General features: G+C 37.6%; 1 pseudogene across 1 annotated transcript; it reads right to left on the bottom strand.

The window, feature by feature from the left end:
• Nucleotides 1–9781: 9781 nt before the first annotated feature.
• On the bottom strand, nucleotides 9782–11032 carry LOC145094389 (elongator complex protein 4-like; annotated as a pseudogene). The gene is made up of 4 exons (XR_013703324.1): nucleotides 10654–11032; nucleotides 10332–10559; nucleotides 9986–10229; nucleotides 9782–9889 (listed from the first exon to the last, which is right to left on the bottom strand). The product of XR_013703324.1 is annotated as an elongator complex protein 4-like (transcript).
• Nucleotides 11033–13007: the final 1975 nt, after the last annotated feature.

Below are 13007 nucleotides of genomic sequence, written 5' to 3'. Positions count from 1 at the left end.
CCTATTAATACATGATATTAATAGTTCAAAATAAATTTTGAATAATTTTTAGTGATGAATAAGTCCTTTGAACATGCAACACAAAACAAATGTTCATAAGGAAAGTGCTGTTTGAGCAACAGTTTTGTAAAAATTGGTAAAAATCGAAATATTGTAATTTTCCTGTGAGGTCAGATGGTTTTGAAAGCTAACTCAAAATATTATATTTCAGAAAAAGAATCACGAATTTTGGATAAGAAATGAGTGAGATATGACAGTTTAAAGTCAGGTAAGGAAATCTGGCAGATTGCATGCATGATGATTGGTTAGAAAAGTGGGTTTTCATCATTTCCTTGAGTAAATATTTTCAAGTATTTTAAATATATCATGATAAACTCATATTTTAGTCATGTTTCCAGAGATCAAAAGATTAAAACTTATCAAAATGTATACATGCATTTCTGAACAAAATTTTGTTTCTCAAAAACTCTTAACTTGAGTTTGATATTTTAATCCTTAAAATCGATTTTTGCACTAAGATCATGAACATGAAACCTTGTTTATCATACATGCATGGTGTTAAAACACATCCATCATGTTGTAAAAACCATTTTAACAAAAAGAAAACAAGTTTGAAGAAGATGAAGAAGGAGAAAGTGTAAGAAAAGAGCAAAACTTGAAAGGAAAAGTGAAGTAGAAATCGATTTTACCTTCAAGAATACCACAAGATGATGAAGATTTCGAGTTTGAGGAGTGTTCTTGGGTTTGTTTTCTGGAAATCTTCTTGGTTCTTAGAGGGAGGAAGAGAGAATGGAGTGGTGTTTGGAGAGAAAAAGTAGAAAGAAGGTAGAGAGAGTTTTCTAGAGAGAGAAAGAAGAGAGATGTGTGTGTGTTGGAGAAAGAGAGTGTGAGAGAGATATGGGGAGAGAGGGATCCGATTTTAGGGGAGGAGAGGCTCTCTCTTGTTTCTTTTATAAAAATTCAAATCTTTTATAAAAATATCCAACTTTTTATAAAATGTGCACCTTAACCTAGTTTTTGTGCATAAAACTCTTGATTTTTGACTTATAAATCAAGGGTAAATGTTAATAACTAAATCTTTATATTTCATTGAATTGTATTTCATAATAATTAGTATGATAAGATAATATTATAAGGTTCACAATTGTTTTTATAGGATTTTTAAGGTTAAAGTTTATAAATATGAGTTTTTAGGGCTTTTAGGGTTTTGGAGTTTAATAAACTTTGAATATCAAAATAAATATAATATTTGAGACTTTAAATTATCTTATGGTATTATAACTCTTTTATAGTTATAAATAACATTTATTTTTATCGGTTTATTGGCATTCTATGTAGTGATTCTGAGATTCAAGCGAAATTGAGGAATCGAGTATACTAGTCCTAGTCTTCAACTTTGACTTAAGTTCCTACGAGACTCGGACCTAATTTATATCACTAGGTCAAGTGCATGATGTGTGTATATGATTCATAAAAAGGTGTTCGATTCAAAGAGCGACCCGAATGTGGATAGTCACTACAATTAAGTAGTTGTAGAATTCACATATCAATGTGAAATCTAAGTACACCATCCATTATTTCTATCTGTTTCCAAGTTTCTACTAGGTTATAAATTAGCTTCTAATTACTAAGTCTAATATGTGTTGTGCCTATATGTGCAACTAAGTCTAGTCAAATCTAGAACCGACTCGAATTTTGACGGTTGTCACACAGGCCGACTGAAGGCCCGGTGCAGGCGGACCAGTCATACTGTAGACTCAGAGAGTGGACCAGGTGGGTTGAAGGCCCGGCGCGGGCAGACCAACCACACTGCAGACTCGATGTATGTTGCTAGACTCAGAGGATGGACCAGGTGGACTGAAGGCCCGGTGCGGCGGACCAGTTTTCAGTGTATTGTTTATGATATGATATGTTATGTGTATGGTATATGTGGTTGGTATTTTGGGGGTAACTCACTAAGCTTTCGGGCTTACAGTTTTCAGTGTATTGTTTCAGGTACTTCAGGAGATCGTGGCAAGGCGAAGGTGTGATCGTACCGCTCCTCATGTTTTATGTGTTTATGATGTGGTTCTGGGAAATACTCTGATAATAAATGAATTGAAAACCTTTTGTAATAAATTAATGAATATGGGTTGTTTTTGAAAAGTTTAAATTGGTTGAAAATTTTGGGTGTTACAATTTTGTGACACATACACATAAACGATGAGGTAGACGATAGTTTTATAATAATAATTGTTATACAGGGGAAAAATCGTCACATCTATAGTGATGCATACTTTCAAAACAGTTGGGTCTTGGTAGAAGACTACTTTATATACTAGTAGGAAATATGAGATTTTCTAGGGTTTGCAAATGTTTACAATTAGTTACAAACATTCTCATACTTATACAAACTTTTTCTCCAAACAATTAAAAGTCTTCTCTTTATAGTTTTACAAATCAAAGACACATAAATACTTATGAATTCACCAGATTTATTGCTGATACTCGCTTTCAAAATAACTTGTATTCTCATGTCACAAATAGACAGGTACGACGACCAGGTTTTGTGAAGACGGAGCAGTCAAGACTCGTCTTTTATTTTGAATATTCATTATTTTGTTTTATACTATGAAAAAACACACTTGTAATTAAAATTATACTATTAATGAAATGGATGATGTTGTTGCTTGTTTACTACTTTGCATTGTTATGATAGATTACATGACGTCCTCCACCTCAGAACGTTTCCGCCGTTCTCGGTTTTGGGGTGTGACAGATTGGTATCAGAGCATTGTTTATAGTGAATTGAGTATATCAACCCATAAAAGATATACTAACTATAAATACAATGGGATAAAAAAAATACTCTGACCAAGAGTTTATACTTTTAAATAATAAAATATTTAACTAAGTATACATACCTGCATTCATACTAAAATCCGTGTCACAATGACAAGAACAAAAGTATTACGACTGTTGAATATCACAAGTAAGCTCGGGAATGTATGGTCGTTCTTGGGAGTGGCATAGCCTGATCAACTATGCTGGTCCGAGGAGTGATTAGCATATGCCCAAGAATGGTTGTGATGTCGCAACAAGTCTAAAAACTTACCAACACTACCACAATAAGAACACTAGAATAGAACATAAGTCTAAAATACTATAGGAGTATATAATGTTACTATAATTACTTACTTGAGAACTAAAAAGATCTTCATTACTGGGTCAATAGTTGCTAAGTGGATACACTAAGGTTATATGTAACTAGGATGTCATAGACTTAGAATCTGTGAAATTTTGCTTTACCCCTGTTCCTTGTGAATTTGGAGTTAAGGTCACTTATTCGAAGGCCTATCCTGTTTTGATTACATATAACTGGTATGCACTTTACAAATAGTGATGTAACTAATGAAGATTATTTAATAATGATCTAGTTAGTTCGTCTAATAACTATTTCCTTACCCCAGTTCTCGCGTAGATAACATGGATGGACTCCATCCCCACGGCAACCCGTACCTTGCGAATGAAGGCAATGCTGGATGGTTTGGAGAAGAACCCAAGAATGATCATCCAATCCCTTTGAATGATCACCATGCTGAAGACCTTTCGGATGATGATAACTCCGAACCCAAGGTTGAGAACCTACCCCCGGTAGCTCCCATTCCAAATCCCAACCCTCGTCCGGCTTTTCATGGCCCGACGCCTCCTTGGGTAGAATGCTTGGAAACATGGAGCGAAGAGCAAGATCAACCTATGTCGTTTAATGGAGACTGAAGCTTTTACAACGTAAACCAAGGGAGCTCAGCAGACAGAGTTCTACCAATTCTAGTCCGTAGAGTTGCCCGAAATGAAATTCAGGGCAGGACGGCTCTCCATAGTATCGAAGAGGTTAATGCCAATGCAAGAATGCATACCATCCGCACCAATCGCCTTGAAAAAACACGTGAGAGATCTGAGAGAAACCATGAGACCCTGCTGCAAGAACTAACTGAAACTCGAGTCGAAATCATAGAGCTCCGAGTATGCCAGAGGGTGTACGAAAGATACCTTCTTGATATGGAACGTCAACTAGCTGAACTAAGGGTTCACCATAGGGGTGACCGTCGCCAGTAGGAGATGCGTTACTTTCCTTCTTTGTTTTAAAGAACCGTGTTCCTATCTATGTTCCGTGTAGCACTTTTCTATGTGACTACCTTGTACTGTAAGTACTTTTAGTAGGCCTTTATACTGTCAAAGACTTTTCTACTTCGAATATGATGTAAGACCTACTACAAGGTCAAGTTTCCCGAACTTATTACATCTTATACATCAATGATATTGACAGTCGGCTAATTTCCGTATCACTCTTTGTTCAAATACTTTCATCATACTTTCATTGGAGTCTATTTGAAAACCCCATCTAGTCAAGTTATTGGACTATAGAAATTTAACTCCGGAATCATTTCCAATCCTCTTTCAAAGGTTGGATCATGTTATCCACCAACCAATAATACCCTGGTTTGAACGACCAACGTCTTGAGACTATTCTGTGAACTTTCTACAAATCTGTACTAGGACTGCATCATAGGGATGTAGGTCAAACCTTCGAGAACATACTTCTACTCTTTACATGAACGATTGGAATATATCTAGGTTCAACCATAATAGCTCACAAACTCCTTTTCTTTCCGTGTAACATAATCATGTCGCCGAAGAAAAGTAATCAACCCATCAACCAAACACCAACTCTTTAGATTGATGCAGCTACCTTTCAAGTTGCAGTCTCAGCTGCCGTGACAGCTGTTCTAACTCACCTTAATGCTAACAACGCAAATGTTAGTGGGATTTTTAGCAATAATTCCAATCAAAGTAACGCTCAAGTACCTCAACAAGTAACGAACTACCACGACACCCCGAATCTCAAACCCAAGAGTAACAAACGAAAGTTCTGGGCTAAAGTTAAAGGCAAATCACCCCAAGGGGCAAGAAAAAGCCAACAACTTGTGGCAGCCTTCGCGGCCACGACATCTGTAACTCCTACTATCATTCCTTCTGGTATCCCAATTATCCCTAACCCAGCCAGAGAGTATGCTGGAAACCTACCAAAGTGCAATAAGTGCAGCTTCCATCATCTAGGTGGTTGTCATCTGTTATATTGCTATAACTGCAACAAGAACGGATATACTACCCGCTTCTGCAGGACTCGGATCCAACACATTACTTCAACCACCAATGTCGAAATTTCTCGGATATGCCATCTATGTGGCGTAATGGGACACTTCAAGAGGGACTGCCCAACAGAGAAGAACGACGGTGGAACAGGAGGAGTTTGACCTTAGAATGGAAAAAGGCAATGAAGGACCCTACTATAATATGGGTTCACTTCCAATCGTCAGTATTAAGTATGCTTTTAAACATGTTTAAAACTAGTGTAACTCGAGTCTTATCTTTTGCGAGATCCCATCAGTAAAGGGACCCTGGTGCTGCGTATACTTGCCTTTTGTAGTATACCTTGTTCGCAGCAGTATTCCTGTAGTTAATCTAAAGTACTATAACTCTGTTAAAAGTTGCACTGTTGTGTTTTGTCTGTAACGCCTTTATGATCAAATCAAATGCCTTTATTTCCAAGTGATTCCGACATTACCATTCAACTTGAGTCAATTCAATCCTCACAATACCAGTTTCGTGCATAAATCTCCTTCTCCGAAATCACCTTTCTAGCGAAGCCGTCGTTCCAGAACTCCGAGGTACTCATGCATAGAGTACCTCATGCTTCTTATCCTTTCCAAAGAAAACTCAGCAAACCTCCCCGAAGTACCACTCGTACAGTACGTCAAGTTCAAACGAAGGACCCTTACGATTGATCTATCATTGAAGAATGTATACACAAGGGTGGTATATAATCAAGGTTCTACAGTTTTAGAATTGATGATTCCACTTTAACTTCTTTTCCTCGTTTGGATGTGAGTTTAAAGAAGAATCATTTATTCGACTACCTTTTCAATCTTAATTATAAACGACTCGTATACACGAGACTGTGATTGATGAACCACGTATGACTTCTAATATGAACTTCAGGACGGAGACTGCCCAAGACTACGAGTAATCGCATCGTCATGCGAACAAACTTAGAATCCAATCAAAGGATACTCCTGTAACCAGATCGCCCTACAGTCTAACACCTACGGAGATAAAAGAACCGTCCGGACAACTTAACGAACTCCTTAGAAGGGGATTCTTTAGGCCAAGCTTCTCACCTTGGGGATCATCGGGCTTGTCTGTAAACAAGAAAGAGCGTTCCAAACGCTAAAGTAAGCCTAGTGCACCACACCGATATTATCCCTCCCAAAAGGGATAGAAGATTTCGTGGTGTAATGCGATGCATCCAACCAAGGGCTTGGTTGTGTTCTTATGCAAGAGGAAAGGTCACTGCCTATACCTCAAGACAGCTTAAGACGCAGGAAGTTAACTATACAATACATGATCTTGAGTCAGGAGCAGTGGTAATTGCTCTGAAGAGCTGGAGACACTACTTGTAGGGTAAAAGGTGTAATATTTCACAGACCACAAAAACACTCAACCCACATACGACCAAGAAGAGTTATCATACCAATGAAGTGAAACGAAAGAAGAAAAGTCGTATCCCGATAGTGAAAGGTTCGCTAAAATGCCAAGCAAGGACCTGAGTTCACCTGGAAACGCGAGCATCAAATGAAACTTCTATCTGTAGCAAAGTTATCAATTCTGCTTAAACTCTAATTTCGGGATGAAATTCCCTCTAACGGGGGGATGATGTGACAACCCGATATTTCGAGACAATGTAATGTAACACCAGTCAAATTTAGGTAAAAATTTAACTTTCCTAAAATCTTATTTGGGTTAAATCACTACTAGAAAAACAGCCTTTTACGACGCTCATTGCGCGTCATAAAAGGCTCAGACAACGCGCAAATGCGCGTCAAGGAAGGCCCTGTCATAAAGAGAGACGACGCGCTTTTGCGCGTCGTCTATAGACGACGCGCATTTACGACGCTCATTTACGACGCGCAATTACGACGCGCGTTTACGACACGCAATGCGTATCAAGGAAGACCCTGTCATAAAGGAAGACGGCACGCATTCGTGTGTCGTAGCCTTACGTCGCGCGTGTTAATGACACACAATGCGTATCAAGAAAGCCCCTGTCAAGAAAGGCCATGTCATAAATGAAGATGATACACATTTTTGCGTATCATAATTTTTCTTGTTTAAAAAAATATTATTTATAGATTTAATTATTTTCAAATTAAATTTGTATTTAATGTTTCATAATAGAAAATAAAATATCATATACAAAAAATAGAATCCATTGCATAAATGTAATGTCATACAAATAATCATTCCATGGAAAGATAAAACAAATCAATAGAAGTTGTAACAAAAATTTACAAACTAATAGTTCTAATAACCTAATGTGTGCCTCACTGTAAACAAGATTTGTGCTGCTTTTTTTAAATGTGTGCCTCACTTGTCTCCACTCTTCCTTAGTAACACCGCTCAAGGACTAAATGTATGAACTTGCTCAAAGTATCTATATTGCCTGCAAAAAAAACATTACTACAAAATAAGTGTGAAGATGGATTATTACAGTGTAAGAGAAGTAAAGAACCTTGAGCTTCCTCCAGTGGGACAAATGGATAGTCAGACTTGATAAACTTTGCAACACGTATATCTCCCAATGCAAGATCAACATTAAGGTAATGGGGAACAACATCACCTAAAATCATATAATATTTATATACCCCTAGACTAGATAGAGCTTTGCTACAAATAGCAACCTACTTTATTTACTCTATTTACCAAACCAATGTATAGGAATGGAACCTACTTTACTTTACTCTCTTATGGTATATGAACAGGATTAGGATAGGTTGTGTTTGCTATATTTTGGTAGAGGGCATTCATTCATTCATTCTCATGTGTTTTGCAAATAGAAGACATTAGATTTAGATGAGAGCTTTTTGGATTTGGATGATAGACTAAAACTTAATAAATGAATGAATGAATGAGGATGACCTTTGATCTAAACTGAAGAGCTGGATGGGTACTTCGGGAAACAAGCCTAGCAAGTGGAAGCATCTCATCAATTTCAGCACGTGAAACCTCAAGCCTCATTCTCCAGCGACCCATAGAAGATATCACACTCCCTAAATTACCAGCCATTGCTCTTCTTAGTAAGCCTCATTCTCCAGCAACACGTATTCGCCTTGAAGCTCATACTGGCTATTGCTTTGTTCCAAAACAACCTTCTCAACAGTTACCTGAACCAAACTAACATTAAACTCTCAAAGGGAAAATAAAATATATAACTATTATTTGAAACAAAACATCTGATTTAACTCAACTAGTAACCAACTGTGGTGAAGTAGAAAGAGAGCATTCTGAAAAAATCAAAGAGTTGACCAATTCTGTAGACGTCCCTACTTAAAACTTGTTCTCCATTTCCACCCGCAACCTACATATGTAAAAAGATTAGACAAAAATTAAATAAAATTCTTTCATTTATTTTTCTTTTTCATAATCTTGTTATGCTGCCTCAACAAGGTTTCTAATTTGAGCCATCCGTCTGTTCACCAACTCCTGTGTGCTTCCATCACCATCAATGGTGGTTGTGTCTTTGGTCAACACCTACCTCCTCTCTGATTACAGTTCCTATATGCAATAGAAATTTTAAAAGTTTAGGGACCAAATGTAGTCATAGCAAATAGTTGGAAGACAGATTTCAACCAGAACCCTTTGTTAAAAAAACAACATATGCAATACTTGCCTCCAGTAAGAATAGCAATATCATCAAGATATTGACTTTTTCTGTCACCAAAACCAGGTGCTCTACAGAATTGGTCAACCTTCAAACAGGGCAATTTGATTTAACCCAATGTCTCTTCCTTTACCAACCTACATATGTAAAAATATTAGCCAAAAATAAAATATAATTATGAATTATGAATATTTAGCAGCATAGCATTGTGATGAGACAAACCTGTATGTATTCATGGTGTGTGATGTTACCCTGCCTCAAAAGTGGAATTGAACCCTGCATATATATCTTCATTTATATTAATAACATGTGAAGCCTTACTTATTCCACCTCGGGCAAACCTTCCTGTAAAGAAATGGAGGTTTCTCATTTTCCTTGCCTCTTCAAGATAATTATCCTTCAAAAACAACACATAAATAAATATTTCAGCATAAGCAGAAGCAAACAAAACAACCAGAAACGACAATAGTAAATACTCTAATGGAGACCAGGGATCTTCAAGGAGCAGTAGCAGCAGCTCTGAATTTGAAGATGCAACTGAACCAAATACTCTAATGAAAGCTATCATTGACTTTTCCCTTGATTCCTTTTTCATTAATCAAGATTTATACCAATTCTTTCAGTCTTCCCTTCCTAATTTAGTCAAAGGCTGCAGATGGGTCTTGTTGTATAGGTAATAATATCCTCTTAATTGGTACAAAATTTTCCATTTTTAATCCATTTTTAAATTTGTATTTACTTTTTGTTTCCAATTAAGAGAAGAGAAATACATATTTTTTCTAACCTGTCCTGCATAGCTCGTGAGGCCTTTAATTGATCCCTGCGTACAAGTAAATGTACATGTCTTGCATATTTAGTCAAATATATTGCTTCCTCAGTTCCTGTATCACCTCCTCCAACAACAGCAAGAACTTCACCCTTAAAAATTGGTGAAGCTCCATCACAGATTGCACAGGCACTAATTCCCCTACTCCAGAACTCATCTTCACGAGGTAATTTAAGCGTTTTGGCAGTCGCCCCTGTAGCTCCATCACAGATTGCACCGCCTATTTGATATCCCTTGAACACTACAGGCTTCAAAATGATTGGATAGCAATTCTTCCTGCACTTGTGATATTTCCATCATACTTGATTAGAATTATGAAAATTAGGTGTAAGAGTCAATGAAGAAGACCACTTTTAAGTTTAATAAGATCAATCCACTACTAATAATAACATCAGTACTTTGGAAATTGAGATATGAACTTTGAACAACTATCACGGAATCCAGCAAGATTTGAACAATCTAATAGGCTAAAACACTCCACACGGTTTCCCATCCGCATCACATTATCACAACACAAAAGATGTTTACTTTTTATACTAAAAATCCCCACAATGGATAAAAAGATACAAAATTACCTCGCTCCTCGTTATGTTGCTTATTTTCCCCAAGGTACTTCTTATATTGCCAAGCAATCCGCAAATCCTTCTACAAGCTCATAAAAAGGCAGAATTTACATTAATACAGTTGTAGTTGTGAAGAGAAAGATGCATGTTCCTAAGGGCAAAATGGGAAAAAGTAAAGTAGTACCTGTTCTGCATCAGTGTTACGAGATTTGTCATCTTTGGGGACTAAAGAAGTTGGCAAGGTTCCAAGAAAGGCTCTAGGGTTTTTGACTGGGCTTGCATAAAGAACAGGTTGGTTGTGTACTAGTCCCAGAGACATGAAAGTCCTTAACAAAAGCATATGATGAGGTGCTTCAGTGTCTTCCATGATCATTACCAGACTTCCTAAATGGAATCCCCCAACCTAAAATCTCTAGATATTACAGAAACAATTCATCCATTAGGAAATTGTTGTCATACTTGTTTAGATGCTTTAATAAAATATAAAAAGGGGGTATTGGGATTACTATCAAGATCCGGTATGCCTGATGAAAGAAAGATTGTTCCATTTGGTCCATACTTGAGACCAGGGACAGAAGAGGTAGGTGCAGCTGAAAAGTTCTTTGAGAAACTACTTGTCCGGACTTTGCCAGTAGCCATAAATATCGGACAGTTTTTTAATCCTCCTGAGAAATAAGAACAAACAGATCAAACAGGTAAACAACATATATAATGATTTTGGAGTAAATGATTTTATTAATAATCATATATAATGTTTGTAGAATACTTGAACAACATCAATTTTGGAAGGAAACTACCAAAGCAGATATGCAATCTATTCCACATCGCTCATTAGTGTAAACTAGAAGTTCTCCAAACAGGATTTGAAGATAAATTAATTTAGAACTCTCTGAACCATAGTCCGCGTGAACTCCATGGCAATCAGCGTCTTCGTGATTCCGAAGGAACGAGACAAGATCGATTCTAGATTTGCCCAAAAACCCTATCTTCCGTGGCCCTGTGAGCATTCATTGACAAACGAGATCCTAACCCTTTGATCATGGTGACCAGAAACCCTTCAATTTCAATTGGAACCGAAACCCAAGTTCCAGAAATAGTTGATTTTGTTGCCCTGTGAATGTAAAGTGTTCAATTTCTTGTGAGAAATGAAGCAATAAGGATCGATCTATGGAGGATGTGGGTCGTAATTTGAAGGATGAAAAAAACCCTAATTTGAGGATGTGGGTCGATTTCCGGTATGCAAAGCCGACGGGGTGCTTATAAAAAGCTTTGAGAAGCAACTGAGCCAGTGTTCTTATCAAAAGCTTTGAGAAGCTTTGAGAAGCATCATAAGTCGTAACAATGATAGGTGCATTCTTCATGTTTCTTTCTCTTTTTGTCTCTGCCTCAGAGGGAGACTAGGGCTTGAAATTTCTTGATCTTCAGAGAGACATTAGAGCAGAGATCCGATGAGACGATTAACAAGTAAGGTCAGGAGTAGGGGAGAAGCGGATTGGAGAGGAGGGAGAGGAGAGAATCGATTGTGAAGATGAAAGATAGAAAAAAGGTAGAAAAGAACAAGGCGGGTTTTCAAAATTTTGGGGATTTCATTTCCCCCTATCTACTAAACAAACGCGCGTTCATTAAAATTATAAAGCGACACTCACAGACGACGCGCGTTTAAGATACGGTGCCCTCCGTGTTTTTATTTTTTTTCTTATAACACTAAATTAAGGGCACGCAATAATGCGTGACCTAAATCCTTAAATTTTTTGAAGAGATGACACTTTTTTAATGTCGATCTCTTTTGCGTAACATAGATCAATGAGCGTCGTGGTTTGCGTGTCGTAAAAGGGTCTTTTTCTTGTAGTGAATAAAGTGGTAGGAATCATATCAAGGTTTTCGTACATATAAAGAACACTAAAATCCGAGTTATAACGAAGAAGTTATGACCAATCTAAGATTCGCAGCAAAAACCGGCAACGCTGATAGACGTAAAAAGCGAAGTTTCAATACAATAATTTTTAGCCTTAGGTATCTAAATGAAAGTTGTAGACATCATTAAACCGTAAACGTACGTAAAAAGAACGTCCAAATCTGACTTCGTATGAGGAAGTTATGATTTTTCCAAGATCCGGATATAGCAGTAGACAACTAAAAACTCGAAATAGAGATCGAGAGACTTTTGGCCGAAACAACCTAAATGAGAATCCAAGGTCTCAACAATAGTAGTACAACGGTAAAAAGTCTGACGAAAACGAACGTCGGATGAAGAAGTTATGGATTTATGACGGAATTTTCGTGTCCCAACCTACTATAAATAATATATTAATAATAAAGTCAGAATTAGCCAATGGAGTCTAAACGAGAGTTGTAAAGCATAATCCCACCTACGCGTCGATATAAAGAAAATCGAAAACAGAGTTCGTATGCGAAAGTTATGAATTTCTGAAGTTCGAGGCGCGAACCCCAAAGTTGCGTCAGACACCACGACGTGGTAACAGTGCCACGACGTGGCAGGTGCTCTGGAGTCAGTCAGAACCACTTGCGATGACGCATGCAGTGACGAGCAGCCACCACGACGTGGCAAAAGATGCCACGACGTGGCGAGGGGAAAATTCAGCCCTATAAACAGAAACCGAAGGTCATAGGTTTTGGCTGTTCAATTCTACCTTCCTTGCTACTTTTACTCTGTGTCAAGCCTCCCTAGACTACCCCGAAGCCTCGGTAACACCTCCAACACACGACGCAAGTCCCAAAGTCCCGAGAAATCGACTTCTTTCCAGTCAAAGTTCTGCCCGACTTTCGTCTCACCTTCTTCAATCTATCAAGTGAGTTCATACCCAATCTATCAAGTGAGTTCATACCCCCTTAATTAACC

This window comes from Lactuca serriola, chromosome 3 (assembly GCF_051521515.1).
Source record: "Lactuca serriola cultivar US96UC23 chromosome 3, Lser_US96UC23_V15, whole genome shotgun sequence".
NCBI classification, from domain to species: Eukaryota; Viridiplantae; Streptophyta; class Magnoliopsida; order Asterales; family Asteraceae; genus Lactuca; species Lactuca serriola.
This window is presented reverse-complemented; position numbering and strand designations above follow the sequence as displayed.